This window comes from Pseudophryne corroboree, chromosome 12 (genome assembly GCF_028390025.1).
Source record: "Pseudophryne corroboree isolate aPseCor3 chromosome 12, aPseCor3.hap2, whole genome shotgun sequence".
Lineage (NCBI taxonomy): Eukaryota > Metazoa > Chordata > Amphibia > Anura > Myobatrachidae > Pseudophryne > Pseudophryne corroboree.
This window is the reverse complement of record NC_086455.1, coordinates 20,723,392-20,739,256: the sequence shown is the minus strand read 5'-3', so window position 1 is coordinate 20,739,256 and position 15,865 is coordinate 20,723,392. Positions and strand designations below refer to the sequence as shown.

General features: G+C 48.0%; 1 protein-coding gene across 1 annotated transcript in view; it reads left to right on the top strand.

Annotated features, from left to right (window-relative positions):
- SV2A (synaptic vesicle glycoprotein 2A) overlaps positions 1–15,865 on the top strand; it is a 193,163-nt gene that overhangs the window by 117,903 nt on the left and 59,395 nt on the right. The window lies entirely within an intron of this gene.

Genomic DNA, 15,865 nt, shown 5'->3' with positions numbered 1-15,865 from the left:
AATTTGATACCCTGGCTGAGGAGGACCTGGAGTTCTCTCATTCGGTGCTGCAGAGTCATCCGCACTCTCCCGCCCGTTTGGGAGCTTTGGTATAATCCCCATGGTCCTTACGGAGTTCCCAGCATCCACTAGGACGTTAGAGAAAATAAGAATTTACTCACCGGTAATTCTGTTTCTCGTAGTCCGTAGTGGATGCTGGGCGCCCATCTCAAGTGCGGTCTATCTGCAATACTTGTACATAGTTATTGTTAACTAAATCGGGTTATTGTTGAGCCATCTGTGGAGAGGCTCTATCGTTTCATACTGTTAACTGTGTTTCATATCACGAGTTGTTCGGTGTGATTGGTGTGGCTGGTATGAGTCTTACCCGGGATTCAAAATCCTTCCTTATTGTGTACGCTCGTCCGGGCACAGTACCTAACTGAGGCTTGGAGGAGGGTCATAGTGGGAGGAGCCAGTGCACACCAGGTAGTCTAAGATCTTTCTAGAGTGCCCAGCCTCCTTCGGAGCCCGCTATCCCCATGGTCCTTACGGAGTTCCCAGCATCCACTACGGACTACGAGAAACAGAATTACCGGTGAGTAAATTCTTATTTTTTTCCCCTGTATTTTTTAAACCAGGACCGGACGCAGAGCCCGGTGCTGGTTGTCTAAATATAGGGGAACCCTACTCATTTTTTCCTCTGTATTTTAACAACCAGGACTGGCTCAAAGAGCCCGAGGCTGGTTTTACATAGGAGGGGGGACCCCACGCAAAAAAATTTTTTTTTACTTTTAGCTATTTAAATACCAGCCACCCTGTAAAAACGTCCTATATATGACACTCATCCCCTTATTTAAATGAGATAGTCAAAATCTCCCATAGCCAAAATCTCCCATAGCCAAAATCTCTTGCATAGTTAGACAAAATCTCTGGTAAAGTTAGTCAAAATGTCCTACTGCCAGTTCAAGGGAAAAGTTAGTCAAAATCTCTCATAGTCAAAATCTCTCCGTGTGTATGCACCTTAAGACTCATACCAGCCACACCAATCACACCGTATAACTCGTGATACTATATCCAGTTAACAGTATGAAACATAACTGAGCCTCTCAACAGATGGCTCATAACAATAACCCCTTAGTTAACCATAACTATATACAAGTATTGCAGACAATCCGCACTTGGGGTGGGCGCCCAGCATCCACTACGGACTATGAGAAATAGATTTACCGGTGAGTAAAATCTTATTTTCTCTAACGTCCTAGTGGATGCTGGGAACTCCGAAAGGACCATGGGGATTATACCAAAGCTCCCAAACGGGCGGGAGAGTGCGGATGACTCTGCAGCACCGAATGAGAGAACTCAAGGTCTCCTCAGCCAGGGTATCAAATTTGTAGAATTTAGCAAACGTGTTTGCCCCTGACCAAGTTGCAGCTCGGCAAAGTTGTAAAGCCGAGACCCCTCGGGCAGCCGCCCAAGATGAGCCCACTTTCCTCGTGGAATGGGCTTTTACTGATTTAGGATGCGGCAATCCAGCTGCAGAATGCTCCAGCTGAATTGTGCTACAAATTCAGCGAGCAATAGTCTGCTTAGAAGCAGGAGCACCTATTTTGTTGGGTGCCTACAGGATAAAAAGCGAGTCAGTTTTCCTGACTCCAGCCGTCCTGGAAATATAATTTGTAAAGGCCCTGACTACGTCCAGTAACTTGGAATCTTCCAAGTCCCTAGTAGCCGCAGGCACTACAATAGGTTGGTTCAAGTGAAAAGCTGATACCATCTTAGGGAGAAACTGGGGACGAGTCCTCAATTCTGCCCAATCCATATGGAAAATCAGATAAGGGCTTTTACATGACAAAGCCGCCCATTCTGACACACGGCTGGCCGAAGCCAAGGCCAATAACATGACCACTTTCCACGTGAGATATTTCAAATCCACAGTTTTAAGTGGCTCAAACCAATGTGATTTTAGGAAACTCAACACCACGTTGAGATCCCAAGGTGCCACAGGAGGCACAAAAGGGGGCTGAATATGCAGCACTCCCTTCACAAATGTCTGAACTCCAGGCAGTGAAGCCAGTTCTTTCTGGAAGAAAATCGACAGAGCCGAAATCTGGACCTTAATGGAACCCAAGTTTAGGCCCATAGTCACTCCTGACTGTAGGAAGTGCAGAAAACGACCCAGCTGAAATTCCTCTGTTGGGGCCTTCCTGGCCTTACACCACGCAACATATTTTCGCCAAATACGGTGATAATGGTTTGCGGTTACTTCTTTCCTGGCTTTTATCAGCGTAGGAATGACTTCCTCCGGAATGCCCTTTTCCTTTAGGATCCGGAATTCAACCGCCATGCCGTCAAACGCAGCCGCGGTAAGTCTTGGAACAGACAGGGCCCCTGCTGTAGCAGATCCTGTCTGAGCGGTAGAGGCCATGGGTCCTCTGATATCATTTCTTGAAGTTCTGGGTACCAAGCTCTTCTTGGCCCATCCGGAACCACGAGTATCGTTCTTACTCCTCGTTTTCTTATTATTCTCAGTACCTTTGGTATGAGAGGCAGAGGAGGGAATACATAAACCGACTGGTACACCCACGGTGTCACTAGAGCGTCCACAGCTATTGCCTGAGGGTCCCTTGACCTGGCGCAATATCTAGTTTTTTGTTTAGGCGGGACGCCATCATGTCCACCTGTGGCCTTACCCAACGGTTTACCAACAGTTGGCAGACTTCTGGATGAAGTCCCCACTCTCCCGGGTGTAGGTCGTGTCTGCTGAGGAAGTCTGCTTCCCAGTTGTCCACTCCCGGAATGAACACTGCTGACAGTGCTAAGACGTGATTTTCCGCCCATCGGAGAATCCTTGTGGCTTCTGCCATCGCCATCCTGCTTCTTGTGCCGCCCTGTCGGTTTACATGGGCGACTGCCGTGATGTTGTCTGATTGGATCAGTACCGGCTGGTTTTGAAGCAGAGGCCTTGCCAGACTTAGGGCATTGTAAATGGCCCTCAGTTCCAGAATATTTATGTGTAGGGACGACTCCTGACTTGACCAAAGTCCTTGGAAATTTCTTCCCTGTGTGACTGCCCCCCAGCCTCGAAGGCTGGCATCCGTGGTTACCAGGACCCAGTCCTGTATGCCGAATCTGCGGCCCTCTTGAAGATGAGCACTCTGCAGCCACCACAGTAGAGATACCCTGGTCCTTGGAGACAGGGTTATCAGCCGATGCATCTGAAGATGCGATCCCGACCACTTGTCCAAGAGGTCCCACTGAAAGGTTCTTGCATGGAACCTGCCGAATGGAATTTTGCTTCGTAAGAAGCTACCATTTTTCCCAGGACTCGTGTGCAGTGATGCACCGATACCTGTTTTGGTTTCAGGAGGTCTCTGACTAGAGATGACAGATCCTTGGCTTTCTCCTGCGGGAGAAACACTTTTTTCTGTTCTGTGTCCAGAACCATCCCCAGGAACAGTAGGCGTGTGGTAGGAACCAGCTGTGACTTTGGAATGTATAGAATCCATCCGTGCTGTTGTAGCACTTCCCGAGATAGTGCTACTCCGACCAACAACTGCTCCTTGGACCTCGCCTTTATAAGGAGATCGTCCAAGTACGGGATAATTAAAACTCCCTTTTTCGAAGGAGTATCATCATTTCTGCCATTACCTTGGTAAAGACCCTCGGTGCTGTGGACAGTCCAAACGGCAGTGTTTGGAATTGGTAATGGCATTCCTGTACCACAAATCTGAGGTACTCCTGGTGAGGATGGTAAATGGGGACATGTAGGTAAGCCTCCTTGATGTCCAGGGATACCATGTAATCCCCCTCCTCCAGGCTTGCAATAACCGCCCTGAGCAATTCCATCTTGAACTTGAATTTTTTAATGCATGTGTTCAAGGATTTCAAATTTAAAATGGGTCTCACCGAACCGTCCGGTTTCGGTACCACAAACAGTGTGGAATAGTAACCCCGTCCTTGTTGAAGTAGGGGCACCTTGACTATCACCTGCTGGGAATACAGCTTGTGAATTGCCTCTAGCACAGCCTCCCTGCCTGAGGGAGTTGTCGGCAAGGCAGATTTGAGGAAACGGCTGGGGGGGAGACGCCTCGAATTCCAGCCTGTACCCCTGAGATACTACTTGAAGGATCCAGGGATCCACCTGTGAGCGAGCCCACTGATCGCTGAAATTTTTGAGGCGGCCCCCCCACCGTACCTGGCTACGCCTGTGGAGCCCCCGCGTCATGCGGTGGACTCAGAGGAAGCGGGGGAAGAATTTTGATTCTGGGAACTGGCTGACTGGTGCAGCTTTTTCCCTCTTCCCTCGTCTCTGTGCAGAAAGGAAGCGCCTTTTACCCGCTTGCTTTTCTGAAGCCGAAAGGACTGTACCTGATAATACAGTGCTTTCTTAGGCTGTGAGGAAACCTGAGGTAAAAAAAAATTCTTCCCAGCTGTTGCTGTGGATACGAGGTCCCAGAGACCATCCCCAAACAATTCCTCACCCTTATAAGGCTCTATGTGCCTTTTAAAGTCAGCATCACCTGTCCAGTGTCGGGTCTCTAATACCCTCCTGATAGAATGGACATTGCATTAATTCTGGATGCCAGCCGGCAAAATATCCCTCTGTGCATCCCTCATATATAAGACGACGTCTTATGTTCGCAAAATAGTATCCCTGTTTGACAGGGTTACAGACCACGCTGCAGCAGCACTATCTGCAGGTCTCAGTCTAGTACCTGAGTGTGTAAATACAGACTTCAGGATAGCCTCCTGCTTTTTATCAGCAGGTACCTTCAAAGTGGCCGTATCCTAAGACGGCAGTGCCACCTTTTTTGACAAACGTGTGAGCGCCTTATCCACCCTAGGGGATATCTCCCAGCGTAACTTATCCTCTAGCGGGAAAGGGTACGCCATCAGTAACTTTTTAGAAATTACCAGTTTCTTATCGGGGGAACCCACGCTTTTTCACACTTCATTCACTCATTTGATGGGGGAACAAAACACTGCCTGCTTTTTCTCCCCAAACATAAAACCCTTTTCTAGTGGTACTTGGGTTAATGTCAGAAATGTGTAACACATTTTTTATTGCCGGGATCATGTAACGGATGTTCCTAGTGGATTGTGTATATGTCTCAACCTCGTAGACACTGGAGTCAGACTCCGTGTCGACATCTGTGTCTGCCATCTGAGGGAGCGGGCGTTTTTGAGCCCCTGATGGCCTTTGAGACGCCTGGGCAGGCGCGGGCTGAGAAGCCGGCTGTCCCATAGCTGTTACGTCATCCAGCCTTTTATGTAAGGAGTTGACACTGTCGGTTTATACCTTCCACCTATCCATCCACTCTGGTGTCGGCCCCACAGGGGGCGACATCACATTTATCGGCATCTGCTCTGCCATCACATAAGCCTCCTCATCAAACGTGTCGACACAGCCGTACCGACACACCGCACACACACAGGGAATGCTCTGACTGAGGACAGGACCCCACACAGCCCTTTGGGGAGACAGAGAGAGAGTATGCCAGCACACACCAGAGCGCTATATAATTTAGGGATTAACACTATATTGAGTGAATTTTTCCCAATAGCTGCTTGTACATACAATATTGCGCCTAAATTTAGTGCCCTCCCTCTCTTTTTAACCCTTTGAGCCTTGCAAACTACAGGGGAGAGCCTGGGGAGCTGTCTTCCAGCTGCACTGTGAAGAGAAAATGGCGCCAGTGTGCTGAGGGAGATAGCTCCGCCCCTTTTTCGCAGACTTTTCTCCCGCTTTTTTATGGATTCTGGCAGGGGTATTTATCACATATATAGCCTCTGGGGCTATATATTGTGATATATTTGCCAGCCAAGTTGTTTTTATTGCTGCTCAGGGCGCCCCCCCCAGCACCCTGCACCCTCAGTGACCGGAGTGTGAAGTGTGCATGAGGAGCAATGGCGCACAGCTGCAGTGCTGTGCGCTACCTTGGTGAAGACTGATGTCTTCTGCCGCCGATTTTCCGGACCTCTTCTTGCTTCTGGCTCTGTAAGGGGGACGGCGGCGCGGCTCCGGGAACGAACACCAAGGCCAGTTCCATGCGGTCGATCCCTCTGGAGCTAATGGTGTCCAGTAGCCTAAGAAGCCCAAGCTAGCTGCAAGCAGGTAGGTTCGCTTCTTCTCCCCTTAGTCCCTCGATGCAGTGAGCCTGTTGCCAGCAGGTCTTACTGTAAAATAAAAAACCTAAAATAAACTTTCTTTCTAGGAGCTCAGGAGAGCCCCTAGTGTGCATCCAGCTCGGCCGGGCACAGAAATCTAACTGAGGTCTGGAGGAGGGTCATAGTGGGAGGAGCCAGTGCACACCAGGTAGTCTAAAAGCTTTCTTTTAGTTGTGCCCAGTCTCCTGCGGAGCCGCTATTCCCCATGGTCCTTTCGGAGTTCCCAGCATCCACTAGGACGTTAGAGAAAGTTGCTACGTGCGATCAACTCGTAATGACCACCGATATCTTTAGTGATATCGGTCAGTGTGGCTGCGTTTGCCCAGGAGCTGGCCGAAATTCAGGGGAAAACGCTGATGACATCACTCATGGAGCATGTCATCCAGTGTAGCACTGCCTTTACATTAGCTAAAAGATTGCACAAGCCCATTGGGCATTAGTCACAGTATACATATTGTACTGCAATCTAATAATGGAATAAACCTGTATTTGGATGAACTGCGCCTACGTTTATGGAACCAAGGGCCTAATTCAGCATAGATCGCTATTCAGAGAATTTCAGAAATTGAGCGATTTTCGAACGACTGTGCATGCGTTGTGTTCGCATTGTGCACGTGCAAGGGGTAATAGCGACAGAAATTGCGTACAGATTGTAATCGCAATGTAACCGCTGTTTGACTGACAGGAAGCCGGTGTTTGTGGACAAAACCTGCCATTTTCTGGGTGTGTCAGAAAAAACGCAGGCGTACCCAGACGTTTTTGGGAAGGATGTGTGAGGTCAAACGCAGACCACTTCCAGGTCGCAGATTACTGGCAAGCCTCAGACCTACTTACATTTGCTCAAACGGCAAAAAATCTTCGATGTTCCAGAAATTGCGTATGTGTCTGCGAATGGCTAGCGATCTGCAATACATTCACTTTTTTTTTTTCCTGTCAGGTCGGCGCCTTTCTACTCGCAGACAACTGCAATTTCTCAGATTAGCGATCCATGCTGAATTAGGCCCCACGTTTGCTGAATTCTTGCCAGTTCTCTTTTTCCCCACGTCAGTCTCTGCAGCCGGTTAGAGCGCCAGACACGGTGTGTCACAATACGAGCTGTGTGCTAGCACTAACTGTTTAATAACTGTATTAAGCGTGAGGTAAACATTAGCGGCTCAGCCGTGTTTTCATACGTGAGGCAGCGAGCAGTCAGGATGCTGGCTACCTGCACCCTTATTAACACTCTCTGTAATTAGACTGCTCAGACAGACGCTCACTCACTCCTAAATCAGCTTCTTAGATGTGATGATTGGGTTTGTGACAGCTGCATCCTGCTCTGTTACAGGCCTGAGACACACACTGATTACTGTGATTGCCACTGAATTTAAAAGCAAAGAAAGAAAAAATAACTTTTTTTGCGGCGCTATCAAGACATCCGATGAAGCGCTTCGTAAGGGCTCATTATCCCAATAAATTGCTGGCTTGGGCGAGGCGGCCGTTAGATTAATGGGCTGTGAAATTTGTGTGCGGCATTGGAAGCTATGGGCGTATATACTATACCTACATGCAACAAGCTACGTGAAATGAATGCAAACTATGCACAGGTAATAATAATCCGCTGTTTATATATGGCCATATAGCGTCACTTAAATATATTCACATGTAAGCTACATTCTGCATAGTAAAGATGGCAGTCGTGAAAATTCTAGCATCCTGATTGGCTGCAGGTCGTTCTAGCTCTGCGAAAGCTGTAATTCCCTGATTGGCTACAGATTGGCCTAGTGCTGTTAATGTTCTAGTGACCTGATTGGCTACTTATTGGCCTTGTTCCGTAACCATTCTAATACCCTGACTGGCTACAGTTTGAACTTGCCCCATGAATATTCTAATGCCCTGATTGGCTAAAGGATGTTCTAGCTCTGTGACTGATCTGATGCACTGATTGGCTACAGTAGCTCAACGCCTGTCCATGTTAAAGTCACCAACAGAAGGACACTGCTGACAAATAAAAGAGTACAAAGAGTATAAACAATATGTCACTCACAAATAAAAGAGTACAAACAATGGGGGTCATTCCGAGTTGTTCGCTCGGTAAAAATCTTCGCATCGCAGCGATTTTCCGCTTAATGCGCATGCGCAATGTCCGCACTGCGACTGCGCCAAGTAAATTTGCTATGCACTTAGGAATTTTACTCACGGCATTTTCATCGTTCTGGCGATCGTAATGTGATTGACAGGAAATGGGTGTTACTGGGCGGAAACAGGCCGTTTTTTGGGCGTGTGGGAAAAAACGCTACCGTTTCCGGAAAAAACGCAGGAGTGGCCGGAGAAACGGGGGAGTGTCTGGGCGAACGCTGGGTGTGTTTGTGACGTCAAACCAGGAACGACAAGCACTGAAATGATCGCAGATGCCGAGTAAGTCTGGAGCTACTCAGAAACTGCTACGAGGTGTGTAATCGCAATATTGCGAATACTTTGTTCGCAATTTTAAGATGCTAAGATTCACTCCCAGTAGGCGGCGGCTTAGCATGAGCAAATCTGCTAAAATCCGTTTGCGAGCGAACAACTCGGAATGACCCCCAATATGTCACTCACACTACAATAAAATCCAAACGTTCTGAAACTTGGAGTTGATAATGGCATTGCGTCACCCCAACACCAGAGCAGTGACACAGTTCTCAACATTTCAGCAGCTGAGAGAAAAGTCTCCTATAGTCTTACGCACCTCAGTCACTTCTCACCGCCAGCTCAGTGGGCATTATTGGGTGTCAGCGGGGCGCAACGTGGCGTTCTCACATAAGAGAAGCATGCCGTGGGCATGTAGTAAGATTTCCAACCTATACTGTGTTGGGTGTACACAGAGTGCATTGCATGCCCCAATTGCCCCCTTATGTTATAGCCTTTATGGAGACCCTTCTATCCATGTGCTGCGGCTTCTCCCTGTCACAGATTCTCTTAGACTCTACCACGGCTCTGAGTTCACAGGGCCCTGTAGCCGCTGCTGACTCACATTGCCCGCAGCCTCCTCTGGATGTGAGCAGCCACAGTTAACCCGTTCCCTGGCGGAGAGGCCTGGAACGCTGTGAAGAAAATGAATGCACTCTCCAGTTAATTATGCGTCATCCAACGTTCCAAATCTGTATACTGCAGATTGCCTTCAGAATTTTTTCCCTCCCCCCCCCGTTCCTAATTTCACATCCTGATTACATATTTATGCTCAAATCCTCCAGTGGATTTTAAGTTTGGAAGCACATATTTGATGCTAAATGATATTTACATGTCTTATTTATTGTAGATTTTATTTTCTGGATGTGTGTGAATAATATATAGCTCCCATTAGACGCAGTGAGGAACTCCCAGTCTTTTGTGACGCAGCAGAATCACTCTTTTACTAATAGGGTTATTGGAAAGCCGTCCAGAACGCTGGTTTGGGATTTTTAAGTGATGGCTACTGGTCCTCCATTGCAAAGTTGGCAACTATCGATGGTCACTTGCTGGTTCACCATCGATGATGAGTGCACCGATGGCCATTCCTTTTTCACCCAAAACACATACATATCAACATTGGAGGGCTTCAAAGTGGGACTGGGGTGGGGGTGTGGTCACTCAGGGACCAGCAAGTTTGACTGTGCCCCTGATGGGCGTTTTTGAGAAATATGCCAATTTGCTATACAGTATTCCTCCACGGCATGCAGCAGTAAAAGACCTACACCCCCTACGTTGGCCCTCCAAAATCGGGAATGTACTCCCAGAACTGGGATTTTTGGGGGGGTGTACTTGTACTTTAGCTATATACTGTAGTAATGTATATGAACACTTTTCTAGGGGGAGATTCTTTTCTCAGCGTGGCCACAAAGTGTAGACAGGAACCATCGGGAGAAGGTACTTTGTGAAAGTAACTGCTCATTTTCTCTCATATCCCAATATGATAGAGGATATCTTCTTCCCTTCTTTGCTGGAGAAGCTGTGGAGCTTGGCTTGCCAAATGCTCTGGTTCTTTTGCCAAATTATTGTTCCACTTTGGTTCACAATATTTCAGTTGATTTCCGACCGAGTGGGCACCCAGATTTCCCTGGACCGTTCCTTAGCTCTGCTCTATAGTTTTCCTTTGGAATGATAGATGGGCCCCAAATATATGGTTGGTCGTCTCCTCCTTGTCACCAAGACAGTGAAAGCCATTTGCAGAGTCTCCATGATAAAAGCATTTATCAGTCATTTTGCTATACAGAAGGTTCCCAGGTATTTCCTAACCAAATATAATATTTCAGGTATTGACCAGAGGGAAGTCACCTCCCCGCTTTGTTGGCTGGGATCCACCACCATGAGGTTCTAGCTGTCACATTGAGTACCACTAACCATGGTCCTCGACTGGCATAAATTCTTGCCAAAAATTACTTATATCCGAGCCTCTAATTAGCCAGCAAACGCCAGAATCTTACCAGTAGTTTATTTGTGGATTAAACATATGCAGATCTGGATTAAAAATATGCTGATCTGGATTAAACATATGATTAAACATATGCTGATCTGGATTAAACATATGCTGACCTGTGATGTCCAGAGCCACTTTATACTGCTCTGTGTTACCATATCCAGCGTTCTTACTTGGGCGTGTGGTCCGTGTCCGGTAAAGTACTTTGTGCAACATTATACTATGACTCTATGGTGTACATTTACTAAACCTTCTAAAAATTAAAAAATGGTAGTGTTGCCCGTAGCAACCAATCATATCCTATCTTGTTTTAGGATGTAATAGAGAAATTAAAGTAATTGGTTGCTATGGGCAACACCACTACTTTTAATTTTCAGAAGCTTTAGTAACTCTACCCCTATGGCCCAATTCAGTGTCGCACACCATGTGGCTGCATGTACGTTCGGATTGCACTACACACTTGTCCGAGGCGAGCACATACATCTGTGCGTTCTGCTAGCTATCCCCAGTCTACTGGCTCTCCGGTTGTGGGTGCCACTGGGCGTTGGTATTTAGCATTAGTTTGCCGTGGAGATGGAATTGCGGCCTATTCAGAGTTACTGTAAGTGTATGGAAAGATCCAGCATATTCAGGCAGTTATGGTGCTTTTGCCAATGGCCTCTAATAGGTATGGCGGCTGCTCTCACAGTCCGATAGGTGCAGAGCAGCCACGCAGATCGGGTAGGCTCTGAATACAGGAGGAAATCCGGAGCTAATTATAAAAAACGCACAGTGCGGCCATTTTGGGTGTGACTCTGTCAGGCCCTATATGTCACAGTACTTGCCAACTGATAGCTTTAGGGAGACAACTTTGTGCGATGCTCGTAAGCACAACCTATACCATTATGTGTAAGTGAGGTTTTTCCACCTCATCAGTGTGCAGATGATTACAGACAGGTAATTATATGAATGAGCCGTTTTCTTGTCTTTATGATGGCTGCGATGGCAGTTGCTAAGCGCACTGGTTGCTATGTGTTTTACGCGTACAACGAGGTGATTAGCTCAACGGGAGAGCGTGCCGACACGGGGATGCTTTTGTTGTTGACGTTTTCTGTAATTTTAGGAATCACAATACTTTCCTCTCCTCCCACAGAAGAGCTCTAACCTTAATACGAAATGACAGCTTACTCCGTGAGGTAGAAAATCTATAGACAGCACTGCTGTTGATGTGACCAGGAACCATATTTAATGACAACAAAGGAATTACAAGACTACATGGAAGGCATTGACAGCTTTGAGTCAGAATCATCAACTTGTTTGGTGCACGCCCTGCAGGCAGCCATTTTGAACCATGAGAATGACGCATATCAATTGTTAACTCTTGAAAAAGCATTACAGTGAGATTGTGAAAGCAACGCCAAGGCGTGCGGTGCTGCAGAGGGCGTGTACTGCGCAGTCTGACAGGTGTATCATACATTTGGGATGGGATGCCACGTCATTAGGCCCCCATGACGGGCAATATCTCGGATCCTAGGTTCTCAAGGAAGGGGTGGGGCTAAAAGTCTGTCATTTTGCATACTTTCAGCCTTGCCTGATCCATATTAACCCTTGTTTCTCTGACGTCCTAAGTGGATGCTGGGGACTCCGTCAGGACCATGGAGATTAGCGGCTCCGCAGGAGACAGGGCACAAAAGTAAAAGCTTTAGGATCAGGTGGTGTGCACTGGCTCCTCCCCCTATGACCCTCCTCCAAGCCTCAGTTAGATTTTTGTGCCCGGCCGAGAAGGGTGCAATCTAGGTGGCTCTCCTAAAGAGCTGCTTAGAGTAAAAGTTTGTTAGGTTTTTTATTTTCAGTGAGTCCTGCTGGCAACAGGCTCACTGCTACGAGGGACTTAGGGGAGAGAAGTGAACTCACCTGCGTGCAGGATGGATTGGCTTCTTAGGCTACTGGACACCATTAGCTCCAGAGGGAGTCGGAACACAGGTCTCACCCTGGGGTTCGTCCCGGAGCCGCGCCGCCGACCCCCCTTGCAGATGCCGAAAAGTGAAGAGGTCCAGAAACGGCGGCAGAAGACTCTTCAGTCTTCATAAGGTAGCGCACAGCACTGCAGCTGTGCGCCATTGTTGTCAGCACACTTCATAGCAGCGGTCACTGAGGGTGCAGGGCGCTGGGGGGGGGGCGCCCTGGGCAGCAATGATAGTACCTTATTCTGGCTAAAAATACATCACATATAGCCCCTGGGGGCTATATGGATGCATTTAACCCCTGCCAGGTCTCAGAAAAACGGGAGAAGCCCGCCGAAAAGGGGGCGGGGCCTATTCTCCTCAGCACACAGCGCCATTTTCCCTCACAGAAATGCTGGTGGGAAGGCTCCCAGGCTCTCCCCTGCACTGCACTACAGAAACAGGGTTAAAACAGAGAGGGGGGGCACTTATTTGGCGATATGTATATATATATATTAAAATGCTATAAGGGAAAAACACTTATATAAAGGTTGTCCCTGTATAATTATAGCGTTTTTGGTGTGTGCTGGCAAACTCTCCCTCTGTCTCCCCAAAGGGCTAGTGGGGTCCTGTCCTCTATCAGAGCATTCCCTGTGTGTGTGCTGTGTGTCGGTACGTGTGTGTCGACATGTATGAGGACGATGTTGGTGAGGAGGCGGAGCAATTGCCTGAAATGGTGATGTCACTCTCTAGGGAGTCGACACCGGAATGGATGGCTTATTTAAGGAATTACGTGATAATGTCAACACGCTGCAAGGTCGGTTGACGACATGAGACGGCCGGCAAACAAATTAGTACCTGTCCAGGCGTCTCAAACACCGTCAGTGGCTGTAAAACGCTCATTTACCTCAGTCGGTCGACACAGACACAGACACGGACACTGACTCCAGTGTCGACGGTGAAGAAACAAACGTATTTTCCTTTAGGGCCACACGTTACATGTTAAGGGCAATGAAGGAGGTGTTACATATTTCTGATACTACAAGTACCACAAGAAGGGTATTATGTGGGGTGTGAAAAAACTACCTGTAGTTTTTCCTGAATCAGATAAATTAAATGAAGTGTGTGATGATGCGTGGGTTTCCCCCGATAGAAAATTATTGGCGGTATACCCTTTCCCGCCAGAAGTTAGGGCGCGTTGGGAAACACCCTTTAGGGTGGATAAGGCGCTCACACGCTTATCAAAACAAGTGGCGGTACCGTCTCCAGATAGGGCCGCCCTCAAGGAGCCAGCTGAGAGGCTGGAAAATATCCTAAAAAGGTATATACACACATACTGGTGTTATACTGCGACCAGCGATCGCCTCAGCCTGGATGTGCAGCGCTGGGGTGGCTTGGTCGGATTCCCTGACTGAAAATATTGATACCCTTGACAGGGACAGTATTTTATTGACTATAGAGCATTTAAAGGATGCATTTCTATATATGCGAGATGCACAGAGGGATATTTACACTCTGGCATCAAGAGTAAGTGCGATGTCCATATCTGCCAGAAGATGTTTATGGACACGACAGTGGTCAGGTGATGCAGATTCCAAACGGCACATGGAAGTATTGCCGTATAAAGGGGAGGAGTTATTTGGGGTCGGTCCATCGGACCTGGTGGCCTCGGCAACAGCTGGAAAATCCACCTTTTTTACCCCAAATCACATCTCAGCAGAAAAAAACACCGTCTTTTCAGCCTCAGTCCTTTCGTCCCCATAAGGGCAAGCGGGCAAAAGGCCAGTCATATCTGCCCAGGGATAGAGGAAAGGGAAGAAGACTGCAGCAGGCAGCCCATTCCCAGGAACAGGAGCCCTCCACAGCTTCTGCCAAGTCCTCAGCATGACGCTGGGGCCGTACAAGCGGACTCAAGTGCGGTGGGGGGTCGTCTCAAGAGTTTCAGCGCGTAGTGGGCTCACTCGCAAGTGGACCCCTGGATCCTACAAGTAGTATCCCAGGGGTACAGACTGGAAATTCGAGACGTCTCCCCCTCACAGGCTCCTGATGTCTGCTTTACCAACGTCTTCCTCCGACAGGGAGGCAGTATTGGAAACAATTCACAAGCTGTATTCCCAGCAGGTGATAATCAAAGTACCCCTCCTACAACAAGGAAAGGGGTATTATTCCACACTATATTGTGGTACTGAAGCCAGACGGCTCGGTGAGACCTATTCTAAATGGGAAATCTTTGAACACTTACATACAAAGGTTCAAATCAAGATGGAGTCACTCAGAGCAGTGATAGCGAACCAGGAAGAAGGGGACTATATGGTGTCCTTGGACATCAAGGATGCTTACCTCCATGTCCAAAATTGCCCTTCTCACCAAGGGTACCTCAGGTTCGTGGTACGGAACTGTCACTATCAGTTTCAGACGCTGCCGTTTGGATTGTCCACGGCACCCCGGGTCTTTACCAAAGTAATGGCCGAAATGATGATTCTTCTTCAAAGAAAAGGCGTCTTAATTATCCCTTACTTGGACGATCTCCTGATAAGGGCAAGGTCCAGAGAACAGTTGGAAGTCGGAGTAGCACTATCTCAAGTAGTTCTACGACAGCACGGGTGGATTCTAAATATCCAAAATCGCAGCCGTTTCCGACGACACGTCTGCTGTTCCTAGGGATGGTTCTGGACACAGTCCAGAAAAAGGTGTTTCTCCCGGAGGAGAAAGCCAGGGAGTTATCTGAGCTAGTCAGGAACCTCCTAAAACCAGGAAAAGTGTCAGTGCATCATTGCACAAGAGTCCTGGGAAAAATGGTGGCTTATTACGAAGCGATTCCATTCGGCAGATTCCACGCAAGAACTTTTCAGTGGGATCTGCTGGACAAATGGTCCGGATCGCATTTTCAGATGCATCAGCGGATAACCCTATCTCCAAGGACAAGGGTGTCTCTCCTGTGGTGGTTACAGAGTGCTCATCTTCTAGAGGGCCGCAGATTCGGCATTCAGGATTGGATGCTGGTGACCACGGAGGCCAGCCTGAGAGGCTGGGGAGCAGTCACACAGGGAAAAAATTTCCAGGGAGTGTGATCAAGTCTGGAGATTTTTCTCCACATAAATATACTGGAGCTAAGGGCAATTTACAATGCTCTAAGCTTAGCAAGACCTCTGCTTCAAGGTCAGCCGGTATTGATCCAGTGGGACAACATCACGGCAGTCGCCCACGTAAACAGACAGGGCGGCACAAGAAGCAGGAGGGCAATGGCAGAAACTGCAAGGATTTTTCGCTGGGCGGAAAATCATGTGATAGCACTGTCAGCAGTGTTCATTCCGGGAGTGGACAACTGGGAAGCAGACTTCCTCAGCAGGCACAACCTCCACCCGGGAGAGTGGGGACTTCA